Source organism: Sebastes fasciatus, chromosome 2, assembly GCF_043250625.1.
Source record: "Sebastes fasciatus isolate fSebFas1 chromosome 2, fSebFas1.pri, whole genome shotgun sequence".
Classification (NCBI taxonomy): Eukaryota; Metazoa; Chordata; class Actinopteri; order Perciformes; family Sebastidae; genus Sebastes; species Sebastes fasciatus.
Genome location: NC_133796.1, coordinates 32,479,286 through 32,499,542, shown reverse-complemented (window position 1 = coordinate 32,499,542; position 20,257 = coordinate 32,479,286). Strand labels below are relative to the sequence as shown.

Here is a 20,257-nt window from a genome sequence, read left to right as displayed (position 1 = left end):
AAAAATAATTTATGCGTTAACGTGTTATTATCATGTTAACTTTGACAGCCCTAAAATATATACATATATTTGCATAAAGCATCATATTTGCCCACTCCCATGTTGATAAGAGTATTAAATACGTGACAAATCTCCCTTTAAGGTACATTTTGAACTGATACAAAATGTGCGATTAAATTTGTGATTAATCTCAATTAAATATTTTAATCGATTGATAGCCCTAGAATAAATATTTGCTTTCCACATAATTCCTTCTTATTCTTGTTTCCTTGATAATGAAGCAAGTTTCCAGCAGTGTTAGTCGAAGTGTTTGGCTGGTGTCGTTCTCGTTGCATTTGGCCATCGTGTGTGTATTTTTGTATGCGTACAAATGTGTGCCACTGTTCCACAATTAACTGGTGAATGGAAACTTCTCCCTGCAGACGTCTCCTCATTACCTGCTGTGTGTACTGCGAGCTCACCCACCGTCTACTCAACTGGAAAAAGAAGTGTCATCGTCACCATAAATAACATCGTCTCTCTTCCTCCACCCCCCACCTCTTCTATTTTCACCTGGCACTCCTATAGCGTGCTTTCTGCTGCTCTCCATGCATGAAGATTTACCGCTTTATATATCATTTAAGAATCCATTTAAATCAACTCCCCTTATGTTCAGCCAGAAGAAAGATGCTTTGGTAGATATACTGTATCTCTCTGTGTATGTGCAGGAGGACGGAGATCTTGTCACATAAATAAAAGTTGACTTCTATGCACGAGTGTGAATGTTGGCCAGGTGGCCTTTTGCTAAGGTAACAAGTCTGTTGGTCTAGTTGGACTGAAGATATCGATGTGAAAATAGAATGTAGACTTTGCTATTCTCCCGGTTTTATTTGTTAGTGAAAGACAAAATCCAATGCATTAGACTTTATCAAGGTCCCTGTCACTATAATCAATAATTTAATACTTTAGAACCCTTATCAATGCCATTAATGTGTAGTTAACTACAGAAATTACAAACAATTTTGGGCCATATTAGGAAAGGAATGATTTTTTATTTTTGTTTTACCATTACTTCTCTAGTGTAATTGAACCCCCTTTGACCAGCCCCGCCCCATTTTTCTGTCAATGCATGTGTCAGGCAGCCACCACACACTATTTGACCTTTCACCTTTGTGTAGTGCCTGCATATGCAAAAGGGGGGGTATTACGTACAGTAACTTAGATGGTGGTCAGCATGCTCCCAGTTTGGAGAACCAGACAGGAGTACCTGCACGAAAGAAAAGCAATGTACTGCTGTGTGGACGCCACGTTAGTCCGGATCTGAAAGTCACACAATAACACAAATAAACTAACTAACTGATGCAGCAACTCCCGTGTTCTGCGAGTTAAAATGACTATTTTGTTGAATTGAGTCTGGTGGCTTTGAATAGAGCGATATAATGGCTTCAGTTCTCCACCATAAAGGGCTGTCTGATGGCAAAGTAAAGCGGTGAAAATATTCTAAATATAGCTTGACTGATGTCGATTTTTTTAGGTGGCTAAAATACATTTTTCCAATGGGAAACTGAAGCCGTTATATTTCTCTCTTCAAAGCCACCAGACTCAATTCACAAAAACAGTAATTTAACCTTTGCAGAACAAGGGAGTACACATACAACCTCACTTTAAAAAATCCGAACTAACCCTTTCAGTTATTTCCAAACTTAGCACAGCTAACCTTGGCTCAGCTATGGCCCGCCCTTTAAGCAAATACATGACACTGACTAACTCCACCGACAAAACCTACTTTTTACCTTGTGAGCTATGCAAGCCGAGAGTAAATACACTCTCGACAACAAAGACAAGTTTTGTGTATTTCGTTGTGATTTCGTATCACATGTAGCCCTACATTGTCAATATAATCATGTTTTTACAAAGTAGTTTGAACTATAGTTCTAAGTAGCTTCAGTTAACCAAACTAGATTTCTCCCTCGGGTAGCTTTGCTATAGTTCAACTTCTTCCAATGTGAAGTAATTGGTAGTTTGCAAAGCTATGCTTTCAAAGTATCTTCCCCAACGCTGGCTGAATCCTAGGATGGCTACCGCCTCTCTCACGATGCCTTCACAATTAGGATTGTGGAACATTTCCTCCTTTGCTTGACAGCCAAAATGGATTCCTTCCAGAAATGTGGTATCTTCCACCATCCTGAGCAGTGAGTTTGCAAAGTTCAAACAATGTGCTTCGGGTGAGAGCGCAGCAGTTAAAGAGGTGAAAATGTGATAGATTTAGGACATAAAGAAATCCATCACATCTCTCAGGAGGACAAGCAGAATGTTTCTTGTTTAGGCAATAGAGCCGTGTCCTCTAGACATTTAGGTGTAACAATTTCTGTAAAATACACATCTTAATCTGTCTCAGACATGTCTGGTTCTCTGTTTACAGTACATCTCTTCCTTTGTGACTCGTTTAAATGTCCTCAATTCCAAATTCAGAGCATCAATATAGCAGCAAACAACTATTTGCTATTTCCTTCCATGGTGGCGAGGGGCTGCAGCCGGTCCCAGCTCACATTGGACGAGATGCAAATAAAGACGGCGGAATTAAAAGAAATCCAGAAACTGATCAGTCGGTTAAAAAGCAAAAGCTAACTTATCATAAACCCAACTCCCGATGCTCTGCCATCTTTGATATAGTTTAATTTCAAACTTACCTTCAAACAGCTCTCACAGCTGGTGGAGGGCGAAGAAACATGCAGATGATGCAGTTGATCAGTTGGCGTAGAACTACAGGAACTGGTGCTTTTCAGTACGCTATCTTATGCCTCCTTGCGTCCTTTCTCATCCCGTGACCCGGAAATCGTTCCCCCTCCGCCATCATGGAGGATCTTCCACTCCCTTAAGTGCACCTAGAGGAGATGAGGTGAGAGGAGGTTTCTGGAAGAGCTGAGAGCGAGGAAACACCGGTATATCCTTTGCAGAAGTTTTTTCGGCACGCGCGACGTAAAACAGGCGTGACACACAGCTGGAATAATCTCAAACCATGGCAGGACTCTACAAATGTAACTGTTCCCTTTGTATTCATAAGTTGTAGTTATTTAAGATAATCAAACTTTCTGCCCTTCACCGTTTGTGTAGCGCCTCGTAGGGCGCTGTTCTAACCGCATTCCTTAGTGAAATTTCACATTCATATTACAGGTATTTATTATTGAATATAGGCTGCATCCAATTCAACTGCTATAATCGTGACATGATGTTTACCTCGTTAGTTAGCTTTAGGAAAAGATCAACTTGGTGTGGGTTAAAAAAACTCCGGAAGTGGCGTAACTTAAGTACAGAAGTTATGTGACAAATAAATCAGCATTGACTTCTGGTTCTACACGGGTTACAGACACCGGTCTCCTGGGCGAAAGTCTGGTGTTTTTTGACCCAACCATCCACATGGACCTCCTTCCTATGTGGCATTTGCTGCTCTTTATACTTCCTGGTTCACAATTACGTAGATTACATATGAATTGATTTTGTGGGATATATACGAATTGCAAACATGTGTGCGTTAAATAAGACTGTATGACATCCATACATTCTTGTCACATTATGCCACGTTGTGAATTGAATTAGTAGTAAATATATAAGTTGTCATGTACACTGTTCTGCTCATCTGAACAGTGATCATTAATTACAGCGGTGTTACAAAACATTGGACAGCTGATGCAGTTGTGTCACACGTCATATTTGATTGACTCGGCTCCGAGGCATGTCTCATTTGTTAAATGCCTGTTGCCTTGACTCCTCTCTCTTCGCATCTCTTCTTCACCTCCTCCCCTTGCATCTCCAGTGGTCGGGACTGAGATGCAAGGAGAGGAGACAAGGAAAGGAATCGAGTAGGCACTTTAGTATAATGAGAAGCACCCAGAGGCTTCACATGTGCTGTGTTGACTTTTAAGAGGAACACCATTAGTGGTTGTTTGTGACGTCATCTGCTGGAAAGTGGCATCAATTGTCCACATTTTTTTTTTCATCTTCATCTCTTTCATCCTCGCCTTCACCCAATGTCAGCTGGGATCGGCTCCAGCCCCCCGAATGAGATAAGCAGTTACAGATAATGGCTGGATGGATGGAACTCTTTCATTATGATTGATGTCGATCTAATAATGAAAAATTGAATTATAATTTAGATTTACATGTGACATACAGTATACTGTATGTTTAATGTGTGACATATAATGTTTTGAATTTGAGCATTTGCTGCCAGTGTATAGGAAGTGTAGATGTGCCTGTTGAGGCGAGAACGGTAAATGGGGAAATGTTCCTGCTGTCGGACAGTCATGGCTGATAGAGTGAGACCATCTGTGTCCTCGCTCGCTCTGAAAAGGGGGATGATGTTGAGGAAAGAGAGATGAAGGGATGGAGACAGTAAAGGCCTGCACAACTGTTGGTGGTCACAGCCCGGTGCACACATCCCCCTGGCTGCCTTCAGGCTTGACCTGTGTATGAGCTCCATCTATCCCTCACAGTCTGAGCACCTCTGGACAAACACACACACACACACACACACACACACACACACACACACACACACACACACACACAAACAGATCTGCCTGCCCTGCAAATGCAGACAGGTGTGCAGACTCCGTCAACAAGATTCTAACATAGCGCTTTCATGCACACATGCACACACATATACACACGCTTGGCTGCCACCTGGGAAGCAGATTTGACAGACACATCCGGTAGGTCACTTGTGGCGCTGGGGCTTCCTGCTGCTGAAGCTGTAAAAATCCTCGCCTGTTCTCACATAATCTCCTCTCTACTCTTTTTCTAAAGGATTGTATTCTGTGGCCAGATTACCTGTCAAACGGCTGTGTTCATAGTCGTAGAGTTTAGTTTTCGCCACATCGATGCACGGTTTCATCGTATCCTACCAGTATTATCAGCCCGTTCTCATTTCCAGGGCGTCAAATACTGAGGCTTTGTGCCGGTCGTTGGCCTGTGATACCAACCCGTTCTCACTCCTAACTTCTCAAATACCACCATTTGGTAAGAACCCCTCAGCGTCGGAAACCAACGCACAGAGGCACCCTTTAGCAACAGTATGTGACGAACCAGGCTTTCAACTAACTCCAATGTAAACCCACCCGCGGCGTTATTCGATGGTTGGAGAAAGTGACGTATTATTTATAGCGTGAGAGTCCGTTCAGGGCTGGAAGGAGGGATGGTGGATGGGTCAAACAAACACAAGATCTTCAACCAGGAGATAGGGATGTGACGGTGAGGACATTTTCCCACCGGTTAATAAACTTGTGACAACACCGGTGATACTGATTGCACCGGATATTTTACAAGAAAAGATGACGGTCAATATCTGTAGAGCGCTTACTTAGATTTTTAACGTTGGGTATCTGTGTGTCTGACCTCTCTGGTAGAGCTTTCGCTGAGGAGCCACAGGTTTCCACCGTGTGCTGCAACACCGGCCGTGACAGCTCTGTCCTCCTCACGGCGACTACCTCATTAATGTTATGGTTCCCTATTAGCATTGGGTTTAAATCTGAAATATTGCCAAATAGACGCTTTTGCTTTTCTCTTCGCATCGTCTTATCCATCAACTCTCTCTCGCCCTGTGTGTCTGAAATATGACACCTGCTACTTTGAGCTGAGACTCCGTATGGAGCAGATGCATTCACTGTCAGTTTGTAGCGTCCGTCGTCCGACTTTGTGTTGATAACATGGAGCTGATACGCCAAAATAAAAAAACCATTGTGGGGGCGGTAATGTAATCGGTATGTGCCCGATCACCGTGTAACACCGGTAACACCGACTAACGCGACAAGCCTACCAGGAGACCGCTGTCTGTGTCCCGTGTGAAACTAAAAGTAACGTCGACATATTTTGTCACGTCAGTCTTTCGTCACGTATCGTCAGCTCCGTGAGTCACTAGTCAGTGAAGTTAACGTCAACCCCGACCGCTTCTTGACCCTAACTAAGTGGTTGTGTTACCTAAACCTAACTTCCTTTGATAACGGAAGTTTATTTTGAAAGGACACTATGCATGTAACAAGTGTATATTGATACATTGGTCTCCGATGCCGAGGGGCACTGACCAAGCGCCACTATTTGACGAGTTGGGAGTGAGAATATATTGTGATAGTGATATCGCTGCAAAAGGTACCCTTTAACGCCTGTATGAGACGCCCTGGGCTTTCCATTAACTACAATGCAACAGTCAACGCTCAGAGAAAGTGCGCCGGGAGTGTGGTGACGTAGTTTAAAGAGCGGAAAGACGGACGGTGGATGGGTCGAACAAACACAAGACTTTCATTAAGAAGACCGCTGTTCATGTCCTGTGCATTAAGTTTCACTTTCATGTTACAATCAGCTGTTTGCTCGTGTCTCGTGTTCACAACGTTCAGTTTCATTTTCACTTTAAAACGTAGTAGTTTTAAGCCCAAACATTTAGTTTTTTCTGAAACCTAACTTAGTGGTTTTATTATTCTGTTAACTTTGACAGCCCTAAAAACGTCCTATCGGCTACCTCTAGTCCATATACCGAGGACTGATTCTCCCCCTGTGGCACTTTACAAAATGTGTTACCAGTTGATGTGCAAGACGGATTGGCATAGCGAGACAATGTCTCACCACATGATCAATATCCATCTCTGTCTCCCAGTTAAATGAAAAAAAGACAATCTTCTGCTAATGTATCTCCTTTATTACTCGTATTTATCACCAAGTGAGATGAGAAAGAGAAGGAGGGCGGGTGGCAGCAGCTCGGCGTGTTGAATATGAACATCGTGAGTCACACATAACAGCCTGTCAGCTACAAACAGGGCAACCAAGCTTTCTCCCACCATATGTGGATTTCCATCTCCTCCATCTTGCATCTGCAGCGTGAATCCCGCTTCAGGAGTCTCGTGTTCCCCTACAGCCTTCCTTAACTGCTGCTTTAATTTTTGATGAATCCTGTAATAGCTGGAATATATTGAGGAAAGTGGCCTTTGTGTGTGTGTGTTGGAGGGAGGGCGGCACCATATGTTGCAAAGTGGAGTTGAAATTGGCTTTGTCTAAAATGGAGAGAAATCTAGAGAATGTGCCGGAGTCCTGGAGGGAAGAGGGAAAAAAACCTCCCCCTCATTTCCTCATCACCTCCAACAAAGCAAGGTATTAAAGAAACACCTGTGGTTTGAGCAATGAGAGATCCAGAGCTTTCCCCCCCTCCTCGTCCTCCTCTTCCTCTCACCATCGACTCATCCTCCATTTCTCTTTCACCCCCCCTGCTGCTGCATCCCTTTCTGGCCTGGGGCATAATCTCTTCCCCAGACAAAAAAACGAAAGGAAGAGCTGCTGACATGTAATAAAGCAGGACTGATTCTGGTTGGGGCCGTTCCTGCTTTTGGAGAGCAGAGTGGAGAGCAAGAGAGGTTGTGTATTTCCACTGCAGAAAGATGAGATTAGTTACTAGCAGATGCCTACTAATGAAGTGTTGACAGGCAGGGTGAAGGGCCAGGCCAAGCTACTACTGTATGGGAAATGACTGAAAGAGGAGGGCGAAAATGGACGGTGAAAAGAGTAATGAGGGCAGAGGAGGAGAGTGTATAGGCGAGTGTGAGCCAGCCTATCTTAAGCTTCTGTTCTCCAGCCTCAGAAGTTCTGCTGTGCTCGGTCACCAGGGGAACAGATAGCTTTTAGCAGGCTACCCCGAGGTGGAAAACACTGCTCAGCCTCTCCCGCTTTCTTGCTCTCTCCTCGTTTCATCTTTCTCCTTCGAAGCATTTTGTTTTCCTTTGGTACCCCTGTGACACTTCTTTTTCTTTTTTTTTTAGAGGCAGGTTTGAATTGAAATAAATGTATTTCTTCTCACGCTGCTGCTGCTGCTGTGGACATAAACCTTCTCTATCCAGAGCAGTCGGTGCTGTCATTGAAACATATTACCTCTGTTTCCTGCTCTCCTCACACAGGTGGTGTTGTTTTTTTTCAAGGCTGTAGATGAATAAGGGGGATCATTTCACGTCAACGTCTTTTTTTTTATGAAAACGTATCAGCTTTGTTTACCATTTCTGTTGTTTCCCCCTGCGAGCAGATCTGAGCCGGATGGCAAACATTGGAGACAAACCCGGTGGGTGATGAAACACAAGGACACGCGCGGTGGGGAGGTGGGGAGTTGGGACGGCGTGGGGTCTGGCGAGCTGTAGTCTGACAGAGCAGGTGAAAGAGGGTTTTTTATAGCTTCCACCTACCTGCCCAGCTTGCTCACCTTCCAGTCCAACATATGCACATCACAGGAAGCTCATGATCCCCCCAGAAAGTCGTTTCTAACTCCGTCTCCCTCTGCTCCCTTTGTTCTCCGCAAATGAGCACCTATGATCTGCTGCCTCCTCCTCCGTTAGCGAACGAATGTACCGAGCAACAGCAATTTCTTTGAGCAGGCATTGCCTCCTGCTGCTCCAGATTACAGCTCATTAGTAGCGGCGTCAGAGAGCCAGCCCACACCATGCCTCCCCTCTGATTCCCACATTGTTTCCTGTGATTCTGGTGCGGCGCGCAACGGTGACAAAAATGGTGGAGGAGGTGGTTATGAAGGTTAGGGGGTCGGGAGGGAGACAAAGACAGCAGCGAGGCACAAGTTGTTCCCAGTTTGTCAGCTGCTGTTGAAGATGTGAAGAAGCAATTTGGGGGAATGAAATGGCAGTTGAAGTGAACAGGGTTGGTAGAAAATGTATGTCATGACAGAAGACAGTATGTTGTGTTGCTGGATTGAGGTGAAAGTGACCTTCAGGTAGCTGTCAAGGCATGGATGCAATTTGACTTGGAGGGAGAGCAAGGACAGTGCCTGAAAGTACCTGAAAGCCACATTTGAGTAAAAGTACAGATATCTAACCAGAAAATGACTTTAAGTCACCTATTAGAATATTACTAAAGTAAGTCTTAAAGTATCTGATATTTCAGCCAATTAGACTGTTGTCAGGCTATTAAATAGTGGCTATAAGCCCCGTAGATGTGGGACTATAGGGACCTACTACACCCACTAGTAGGTTTTATCATCTATTAACATGGTAGATCATCGAAAGAAAGTATAAAAGAACACAACAGCGACCTCTAGCGACCAGAGTAATTATGACAGGAGCAGAAAGGAGACCGGAGTTTGCATCCTGTTTGAAATCAATAATGTGTAGGTGTCTTTGTGTTCATAGTTATTTTAACCCAAAACACAATGTTTTTTGCCTAAACTTAATTTTAGGGGAAACTAAAGTTGTTGTTTTTTTGCCTAAACCTAAAAAGTTGTAGTTTTGTTGCCTAAACCTAAAGAAGCCTTTCTGTTTGTGATCAAAATGTAACGTTGCATTCAGTTTAACATATTAAAACGTGTGACTTTTAAGTTTTGCTTTCACTTTTACAATGTAGTAGGCGTAGTAGGTCCCTAATGACCCACATCTATGGTGCTTATAGCGGCTAATAAAACCTATTTAATGGCCTGATAACAGTCAAATCGGGTGCATATTTTCTGTACTTAAGTCATTTTCTAATATTAAATGTTTTTAAGTATTGAAGGTAAAAGTACAAGTAATTGCTGTTAATAAAAAAGCAAGCAAGTCAGAATTTGGAGATTTATGAAGTTTGTTCCTCTTATTATGTACAACAACTTAAAAATGGAGGCTACATTACACTTTAAGAAAAACGAGGTCTTCACAACTTAAAGGATTTAAAGAACAAAATCCATTTTTTCCTTCCCTCATAGTAGCAAGTAGCATGTAGCATGAGCTGACATGCAGCCTGCCTTGACTTGAGCGGAAATCAAAACTTAACTACTTAGCTCTCTTTGAGAGCACTTTGTTTGCACCTGCCCATCACGTGAATGATGTAACTTGCAAGCTAGGACCACTGATTCACCAAACCTGCTTGTTTGCAATAGCAACGAAGATGCTAAGGGGAAATGTATCAGAGTAAAAGTATGCATTTTATTTAGGAAATGTAGTGGAGTGAAAGGGAAAGTTGACAGAAATATAAAAACTCAAGTAAAGTACAGATACTCTCAGAAAATACTTAAGTACTGTAACAGAGTATCCTACTTCGTTACATTACACCACTGAGCGAGGACGAGTATTTGTGTCTCTAGGTTTGACTTACAATGACAACATCTCCTGGGGAAGTATTGGAGGTTATGAGGAGGTTATAGGGGTCATGTACAGGGTCAGCAGCTAGATCTATTTTGCATGAATAGGCTACAGTGTGTGTGCTGCTTTGGCAGTGGAGCTCTTGTACATGTCGCTCTTGTCTTTTGTCTTTTGTTTGCGAGAATAAAACACGTTGAGAGCGCTTCTCTCAAACTGTCAGCTGTGCCAGGCAGCGCGTGGTAATTGCCATTGAACAGCTTTGTGTTTCTGCGCATTCACATCTATTATCTGTTTTTTTCTCTTCCTTCCTGTTTCAGAGAGGACCGGTGGAGCTTGAGCGCATCCCTCCAAAGTTTTCCTTCTCAGTATCCTTGGAAAAGTTTTGGCCAAGTTGCAGAAGGAAACAGATGCCAGATGTGTGTGGTGCTGTATGTTGAGTGTCTCAAACTAAACCCTTTTCTCTGCTTTTGTTTTGGTGTTTCCTGGGAAAGAAATGTGCACATAGGCTTATAAATTTCCATGTGAATCAGGACACAATAATTATTGTCATTATTAGAAAGGAATTTAAATGTGGTTGGAGTTAATAGAGTTTATTTTTCAAAAGGAAGCAAAAGAAAAGATGCAGTCTGTGTAATTTAGTCTGGTATTAATTCCATTCACCGCCTTATATCAAAGAAAAATACCCAGTATTTCACATAATTATCACTCGCAGCACAAACATTGGGTTGATCTTACACTGCTGCACAGTAAAGTAATACGTCAGTCGTTGGAAAATCACGAAGAGTAAGAATCGACTGCTCAGATCGGGTCAGTTTCAGTTTACATCTTCTGCATCTCCTCAAGGGCTAGGCCTCCGTTCATACACGGTTGGATGATTTGCATCCACTCTATCCACTGTGGCCCCATTCAGACTGAATAAGCCAGGATGATAACAGTCTCGTGGTCAGTGGGGAGCAATAAAAAAACAAACAAAAGAAGACAGTCAGTATGCCCCGTCCTCCGCCCACAAACACAGTGGTGAGTCTTGCCGCAGAACTGTACAGTACGCCGCTGCCTGGAGCTGCTCTCTTTCCACTATCCATATCCCAACGTGACCTCTGACCCTACAGTCATCCTGACGGGCGGAGCCTCAGACAGCCTGAACTCATTCTGACTCCATGAACACTGGAGCATGAAGCATGCAATACGTCTGAACTGGGATGCTGAGATTCTCAATGTCAACAGACATCAACTAAACCTTCATTACATTATACTGACTGGCTTGGATTGTTTGAAATGTACTGCAGTCTTTCTTTTACAGTAGCTGTCTTCTGTCTCCTTAACCCTCTGAGACCCACAATAGACCTGTTTTGCCTTTTTTGAGGGGGAACAGGGGTCTTTAGGGGGAGACAGCATGTCAACAGTAGATGTCACATAGAAGTGGTGTACATCATCTGAAAGCTGGGAACCTGAAGATTCATTTGAAATGCAGCTCAGCACTGTGTGTCACGTTGTTCTAGTCATTAATAAGAAAAGAAAACTGAATTAATAAATACATTCATTAATTAAAATAAATTGTGAAAGTGTATGAGCGTAGAACATGATAATAGAAGTATTTGATGGCCATCCACATGCTCTATTATGTCTCATAAGTTGTTGCAGGAATTTTTGGGTTGATACCATTTGTTACACAGATTTGGTGCCAAATTTAACCAGCTTTTACCACCAGAGAATTGATAAAAAATGATCAATAATCTCTCCAAAATACCACATTAAAACACCAGGACCTTGAGGAACACCATAGAAAAAGCCATGCTGGGATTTGGTTTCAAAAACGTTTTGAGATTTTTGCAAGAATTGCATTTTTTGTCGATTGGATGGCGAGCACTTCTGTTTTGTAAACTGCTCAGAAATCCCCTTATTGTCAATCTACCTAGGAAAGCCATCCATCCTCTGAATGCCCTAGGTCTCTAGTTTGTGTTTGTGGCTGTAAAGTTTCACCATTTTAAAATAGGCTAAAATACATTTTTTTTACTGCATTCATTCATTCTTTAACAGTAGACTCGGCTGTCTTCTGTCTGCTGCACAATTGATCGAAATTGTATCGAAATCGCAATATGGCCTACAGAAATTTTCAAATCGCAGGAGGCGCTGTATTTGTTAAAGGCGAAATATGTGTCAAAATAGCATTTTAAATTATTTATTATCGTCCTGGCCTACGCATCATATTCTACAGACTTAAAAAAACATCTGTGTTTGGTACAGATCCCCGCAAAAATCACACCATAATAATTTTAATGTCTTTCAATGAAAAAGAGAATAATAATGTAAAAATGATCATTCCCTCTAATATTGCAAATCACATAGGTTAGGTTACAACCTGTTCACATATTGGCAATAATAAACAATTTATATGTGTAAAAAGTTACATACAATACCTTTAATAAGCGCAAACTTTGATCATATATCTCTATGTGTATTTATATGAAAACAAATTTATATTATTTGTAGCACAGAGGGGGCTGAATAAGTTTGAACATTTTGATTCTGGCAGTGAAAAGCACAAATAAATCTTCAGTGTGTGTGACTTCAATTTCTCTGTGTGTCCACACAGAGCCAGAGCTATGAAATATGCTGCTTGTGTCTCTGCTCTTTGGGTCACATTCAGCTGTTATGGGATGAATATTTTTTTTCCTCCTTCCGCTCTTTTGTTCGGCTCTCCTCTCAGGCGAGGCTGACCACTCCTTCAGCACGCGCCCTCAGCTCGGTTGACCCTGAAACAGCAAGCCTCACCTCAGACCGGCTTCGGGGTCAACCCATTTTCAGCCAGCGCTGCGCAGACTGCCTAATGCTGCGCTTGTGAACCAAAACAATTCCACTTAATTCCTTACTGTTATAGTTGGAAAAACTCTTGCTTCTATGGTTGGTGCAAGGTCAGATAATAAAAATCTGAACTGGGGGCCTTCACGAGGGAGTGGCGCCAATCTTAAGAAGCTCGATGGCAGGCCGTCACTCTGTCAGTTTTTCATTTTCTTGACTGGTAATCCAGTTCCAAAATGTATCTGCCATGTAGCAGCGCTCGTCTCTGAGGTTCCACCTCATCCCCCCCCTCCCCGCCGGTGACATCCCTTACCCCACACTATGTGTCAGCACGCCTGGGACGCTCACTCGGTCACAATCTCGACATCTTCCATCTAAACAATGCTGTCGTCATTTGTCAAACCCCCTCTATCTGTCTCCTCTCGCTGCATCTGCAGAGTGAAGCTGAGGTGTGATGGGTGCCTGTCAGGGCTCGTGCATTTGAGTGCACCCGCATATACACTGCTTGGCGTTGATAGAGACGGATGCCCTGTGCGCTTCAGCATTCGGAGAGAGTGAGTGCATGTGACAGACAGTCAATCAGTCCGTGATGAGAGGTAATCGCACAGTGGACAGATCAATTAGTTATTTTCTCAGGAGACAAATAGAAGAAAAAACACCGCTGTTCTCCAGGTAAATGATTTGCATTTCGCCGCTCTTTCATCCCTCTCATCCTTCTTGTATCTTTCGGTTTTCTTCTAAACCCCCATTTGCGCGTCTCCCTCTCTCCCGCTCCACTTTGAATTCGGTTGTTTATCTCAGCTCATTTCTCCTCCTGCCTCTCTCATAGGAAGGGAGGTGGAGATCCAGCCGATCAGGGCTGAGTGATGGTGTATGAGCTCAGCCTGTGAGCGATGAGCGCTCCGCTTGGCTGGATCATTTATACTGGGCCTCGCGGAGAACAAACATATGTGTCTCAAAGCCATCAGAGACACTCCAAGGCTGGTTTGAGCCTACACAGAGGTAAACAGCAAGCACACTTTAGGACGTGCTCTGACATCCTGAAGGACAAAACTCACCTGTTTTTTCTGTCGGACATGTGGAGGAAGAGCTAGTAACATGTGACCTGACATGACTAAAGAGTCGTCTGCTTCAAAGATCCTTTTTCTTGCTTTCCCTTCTTGTTTTGCTGCTGCCCATTCAGCCGCTGTCAGCTTACATCAGCAGCTAGAATTGGTGGATTTAGGGTAGTTATGCATGTAGGTCATGAGTTGTTTTTTTTGCTGTTGTTGTTGTGTTTGCTAGCCGTTGCAGTGGACGTTCCCTGAGGTTGCAGAAATGTGGTACAGTCTCGGCTCTCACTGGAGTTCGCTCTGTCCTTCACAGCCACTTAGAGACGGATTCAGTCAGTGCTTGTCAGAGCAATTTTACATAGCAATCTTTATTTACAGGAATACCAAGCTGCACACACACACACACACACGCACACACACACACGCACACACACGCACACACACACACACACACACACACACAAACTCAAAAAAGCGCATATTTTTTCATGGGAAGGTGATGCAACCAAAAAATGTTGCCCTACTCCTTGCCATTTTCATATGCATACACAAACCCTGCGTAGATATTCACTGGGGGTGGAAAAACATTGATTCACCTATGTATCGCGATTTTGTTTGTTTTTTAGGATTTTGAAATCAATTCTTTAATGTCAGAATCAATATATTTGCTCTAGTCTATGCGGAGGTAGAAGGAAGTTACTGCTTTTATTGTTGTAGTCTGGGTAACGTGACGTCATGTCCGTTCCGTATCCATCAAAAACACAAACAAAACGCAGTCGACTGCAGCGAGTCAAAACAAGAACGTAGAAAATGGCGGAGGGTCCGCGTGGATACGACCGCACTCTCACATTTAAATTCAGAATGGTAAACACTACACATCCAGTAAAGTATGTAAACACTTTGGGTTTCACACATTGCCAGAAAAAGAAGAGCTAGACATCGTGGCTAAAGCTGCATGCTAACTCTGTCATGGACAGCTAACAATAACGTGCGGTCAAGCCAGCTGTCAGTCGTATCTCCGTGGTCAAATTGGCCGATGCTACGACTGTAGAGCACCCATATACTGACATTTATGTTAAATGCATTCAAACGGCCCCGATGGAGCTGACCATGGATGTATAAAGAGAGCGGACTTGACAGTAAGAGCTAGAGACGGACTTGGCGAAGTAAGCGGAAGTATACTATCGCGACTACGACTGGTTTTCAAAATAAAGTGTTAACAAAGGGAACTGTATATACAAAATACATATATGGAAATAAGATTGATTAGATTATATTCACCAGTAGTTTAAAACATGACATGTACCCTATACAGTAAATTAAAAGAAAATACTACTAATTTGTGAGGGGAAATGTATTAATAAATAATGCCTAATGACATTATTGATAATGACAATGACGGCTATATTTGACTTCAGGACATCTCTGACTACATACATGCTGAAAATCAAAAAATTTGACTGTATTAATTTAAAGATTTTCCAAAGTAAAAGTCCCTAGAAGTGTATGATTCAACTTTTTCCCCATGGTCTAGTGTTAAAAAAAGTTAACAAAAATTGCGATAAATTGTAATATGGAATCGCAATATTTGTAGATTCGCACTACTTAAAAATCGCAATACATATCGAATCGGCACCCAAGTATCATGATAGTATCGAATCGGGAGATAGGTGTATCGTCCCATCCCTGATATTCACACACATAACTATGACCATATGCTTCTCAATAATACAAAAAAACATGCGCCATCTCATTTTACAGTTAACCGCCACACATCAGTCTGATGTTTCTCCAACATCCTCAGTCCTCCGGGGCTGACCCAGCATGCTTTATTCCTGTTTTCAGTCCATCTTCTTCTTCTGTGCGTTGACAGGACCACCTGGTGCCGCTACTGGTTGCCAGATTCTGGATTATCCCGCATAACAATGGGCCAAAGGACTGTTTGGACCGGTTCCGCTCCCGAGCTGCCAGGGAGCGCTCTGCCTCTTGCCCTTCAGAGACAGCGGCTCCCCCTCGCCATCGTGCACACATGGACGCATGGCCACTCTGGGACGACGCTCCCCCTCACACTCATTCAAACTGTTAATTAACGTGTCCTTGTGTTTATGGCCATCCAGTGGCCCACAAGGGAGTCAGTGAGGTCTAGTTTTGTGTACGCACACACAAACATGCAGACACATTGGTAAGCTCATGCCATTTGCACACTTAACAAGCAACAAAACAGATGAATTTCGGCGATAATAAAAAACGCACAATAAAAAACTCAAACAAGGGAAATGTCTGAAAGGAATAATAGCCTAATTTCAACTTGGCGTGGGCTGAATAAGTACATGTGTGTCTGTGTTTGTGTGCACATTACGATGAGCTCTTGTGTAAAATGAAAAGAAGAGAGTTGGTGATGCTCTTTTTCCCCACGGTGACTATTATTAACTATAATAGGCTGTACACTGTGTGTCTGCAGAACCTCTCTTTGCATATGCGGTTACATCTCTACAGCCTGGAGCGACACCTGAATATATGGCCCTTGGGCGTCCAGACAGACTCCTACTGTATGATTGTCTAAAACAACATCACCAAGGTGGAGTAGACGCTCAAATCACGCTGCAACTGTCAGAGTCATGACCCAACTGGAATAGACTGAAACCCGTGAAATAGAACCAGCCTCTCGCCGTCTGAACCCCGAACCAAATCTGTCACTCAAACTGCAAACGGAGACCTCAGAGAGGTACGAGGAGAGAAAGAGATTCCTAGATAGAGAAATGAGGTGAGAGACAGGGATCAAGAAAGGAACACAGACAGAGGGAGACGAACAGCTGCAAGTATTCAAAGTGTATTTTACAGAAGCTGTTTGTGTTGATACTCCATCACTGAGTTACACTTTGTTGCGTGTTGTTTTTCACGGCAGCTCCACATGGTGCAGAGCTGAAAAGGCGCTTTACATGCCGCCCTCACACACACACACACACACACACACACACACACAGCTATCCTGTATGACCATTACTAAAAGGCAAAATGAGTCGCTCTCTCGTAAAATAGCCATTTGAAATTAAACTTTCATGAAAAAAAAAGTTGGTTTCAGCGGATTGAACTGGAGATGGTGCTGCTGGTATTGATATTCAGCCCTTCCCCTTGTAATTGTAGTATCAAGAGGGAGCAGCTTGTGGCCAGATGTCATGGGAAGACACTATTTCCCATTTGCTATTCACACACGGAATAGAAACTGCAGGAATTAGAGGTTAATTATGATGGGGAAAGTTTGGGAGGTTGAGACAGAGGAATGGAGGAGGGTGGCGGGGAAAGTTAATTTTCATCGCTGTTGTTACTGTGTTGTTCTGCAGCTGGTGATGAATGACAGACAGAGAGCTCTCAGCTGGAGGAGGACGGCTAATGGAATTGTACTGCATCAGCCTCGAGATTCACGAGGAGAACACACTGGGTTGCTATTATTCTTCCTAAATGCCATGCCTTGTTAGGGACATCCTGCTCCACACACAGTGTGCTGGAAAAAGCCCTCTGAAAAAAGATTTCATATTGTCTGACTCCTTTTGTTTTGATTCATTGTGAAATGTGCTGCAAAAGAAGAGAAGATATCTTGCCTGGATCATACATCAGACCGGCACATACAGGTACTTCGCAAAAAGTCAAGGCCGTGCCTCCTTTGGGGGATAGAAAACCGAAGATCCCACAGACTTCAATGCAATTCGACGTGTGTTTGGATTGTTATTTTGACAAGTCTGTATGCTTCATCTCTTGTTATACAAATGTTTGTTTTCTACACGTCTAATAATTATTTTGCGACCTTGCCTGAACCTGAGCGTTCACGATACCTTAATAAATTAAGGTTGATCGCCGCCATGTCCCTTCAGTCTGCTCCCGTCCAACACAGTGGCCTGATATTGCTTATCCAGACATCTATACATATTTGATTGTTAGTTGCTAAGTGTTGTCCAACGTGTTAATAGCCAACTGTTTGATCTATAGGCTGTGATTTAGTTGGAGACGACTGATGCTGTTATAGCGTTAATGTATGACTCAAGCTAACGTTAGCTAGCCATGCTAGTCACTGTCACCAAATGGTAAATGGACTTGCATTTATATAGCGCCTTTCTAGTCTTCCGACCACTCAAAGCACTTTATACTACATGTCAGCATTCACCCATTCACACACACATTCATACACTGATGGCAGAGGCTGCCATGCAAGGTGCCAACCTGCCCATCAGGATCTAATCTAAATACTCATTCACACACCGATGGCGCAGCCTTCGGGAGCTATTTGGGGTTAAGTATCTTACTCAAGGACACTTCGACATGTGGACTGGAGGAGCCGGGGATCGATGTGCCGACCTTCCGATTGGTGGACGACCCGCTCTACCTCTGAGCCACCGCCACTATCTGCATCATTTAGCGATTTAGCACACTGACAGTGAATATTAACGCGTCGTATGCGCCTCAAATCTCAGTTTGAAAGCCTCGGTTAACCCCCTACACAACAACTTTTCGTCATTTTCTCTCCTGTGACAGCGAGTTTCTTTCCCTCAAATGGGAGCGCAGCCTCGGCGATGACGCCATGCTGGTCTGGTCTATAGCTTGGAGCCATAAAGCCCCTCTATTATATCTTTTTTAGGTCATGGCAGAGGAACAAATCGGAGATTTGGGGATTTATTTTTGGTGCAACCAACTACAACTCTTCGGCATAGCGTAATTACTATTACCGGTCTGATTAAAGTAGAAGTTTGGAGACATGTTTCAACTTCTTCTCTTTACTCTGTTACCGTCTATGAGGGACACGGGATTGTTTTCCCCCAAAAGGGGACGTGGTCATGCGAGCCTACTCTGGATGACGTATTGCCGGTTTGATGTATGCTTCATTTCCAGCATAAAAATATGTTTCAGAATGTCGTTTGGTCAGGCCGGCGAGTTTTCATTTGGATGGTGTAACTCATCTCCCGCAGATGAGTTTCATTCTGTTCTCTGATAATGACAAATATTGCAGCTACATAGCGGGCAGGTGGAAAGAGGAGCTGAAGAGTGTGCTGTGTGTTGATTCAGTTTGAGGTGTAATTCGACACTGATGATGTTCACCGGAGCGTGAGACCGGCTGAGATGAGAATGCCTTCATATATCGCTCTCTCCTCCTGGCTGCCTGTGCTTGTATCCTTCAAGTCTACACTGTGCCCAAGTGTACCCTTCAACTGACCACAGAGCTCTCCTCAACATGCTTTATGGTCTTATTGATTCTCTGTTGTATTTACTGTATTCACTGCAGGAATTATGAACTGTTAAATCAAAGCAAACAGGCAGAGTGGATGAAGTCATCAAATATAGTAGCATTGATTATTCCCATCAGATTTCTCCCTACCTCCCTCCCTCCTTTCCTCCTGCGTCCCACTGTTTCTCCAGTTGAATGAGTTGTGGCCAGTGGCCGAGCAATGATAGACAGATCATTACTCTGCGCTGAGTATGCCAAGCGAGCTGCCTTTTTACAGGCAAGGACACAGAAAGCAGAGAAGGAAAGTAACAGCAACAAGGAGAAAATGAAGACAAAGACGTCAATTTATCATAAATGCTAAACTGAAGCCAGTCTCTGGGTGTTTCACAGTCTGTCTCAGTATTTCACATCCCCCCACACTGCACTATATTCTTCATTCTCCAGTCTGCAGCTCTAACCTCTTTAGAGGATATTATGGTCCCTTGCCATCAGGAAAGCCCATTACTCCATCGACAAAGCTTTATCCATGGAGGTATAGCTTTACTTTTCCACTTGTGTGTGTGTGTGTGTGTGTGTGTGCCCATGATAATGTAACCAGAACCTCTACAGTTGTGAAGGGTAATGCCTGTAACAGCATCAGGTCTTGTTTGCCGGAATGGAAGCTCAAGACGGTGAGACAGGATCAATGTCAAGATGAAAAGTTGATCTGTCATGTTGTCTGCCCATGAATAATTGTTGTCGCACCAATTTGCAAGCTCCCAAAGAAAAAATGCTTTATTGATGCAACGTTTCAACCTCCTGGTCAGGCATGTCAAACATTTTTAGGGAGTTTGCAAATAACCTCTTCTTTTCCAAGGTAGATCTTGTTTCACGGATAAAAAGCCAATTCATACTTTCTTCATCCGCGAAGGTCTGTTTTGGTCCGTGTGACGTAAATGCGTCATACGTCCATGTCCACGCAGCCCAAAATTTGTGACCATTCGGAAATGCACCTGTGCGTTCCAATACCCATACTACTATACAATTTAGTATGCCAGAAAAAGATTTAGTATGTCCCAATACATAGTATGTCAAATGCAGTATGCCAAAACTACCAGGATGTCCTCTTACGTCATTGCTTTTCT

At 43.3% G+C, this 20,257-nt stretch overlaps 1 long non-coding RNA gene across 2 annotated transcripts in view; it reads left to right on the top strand.

Annotated features, from left to right (window-relative positions):
* LOC141758701 (uncharacterized) overlaps nt 1–10,559 on the top strand; it is a 245,243-nt gene extending 234,684 nt beyond the window's left edge. The window contains exon 5 of one of the 2 annotated variants that reach the window (XR_012591926.1): nt 10,389–10,559. This is a non-coding gene — a long non-coding RNA (uncharacterized LOC141758701). Of the gene's footprint in view, nt 1–10,384 lie in introns of both variants that reach the window. The other variant, XR_012591928.1, reaches the window with a different exon arrangement.
* The last annotated feature ends 9,698 nt before the right edge of the window (nt 10,560–20,257 follow it).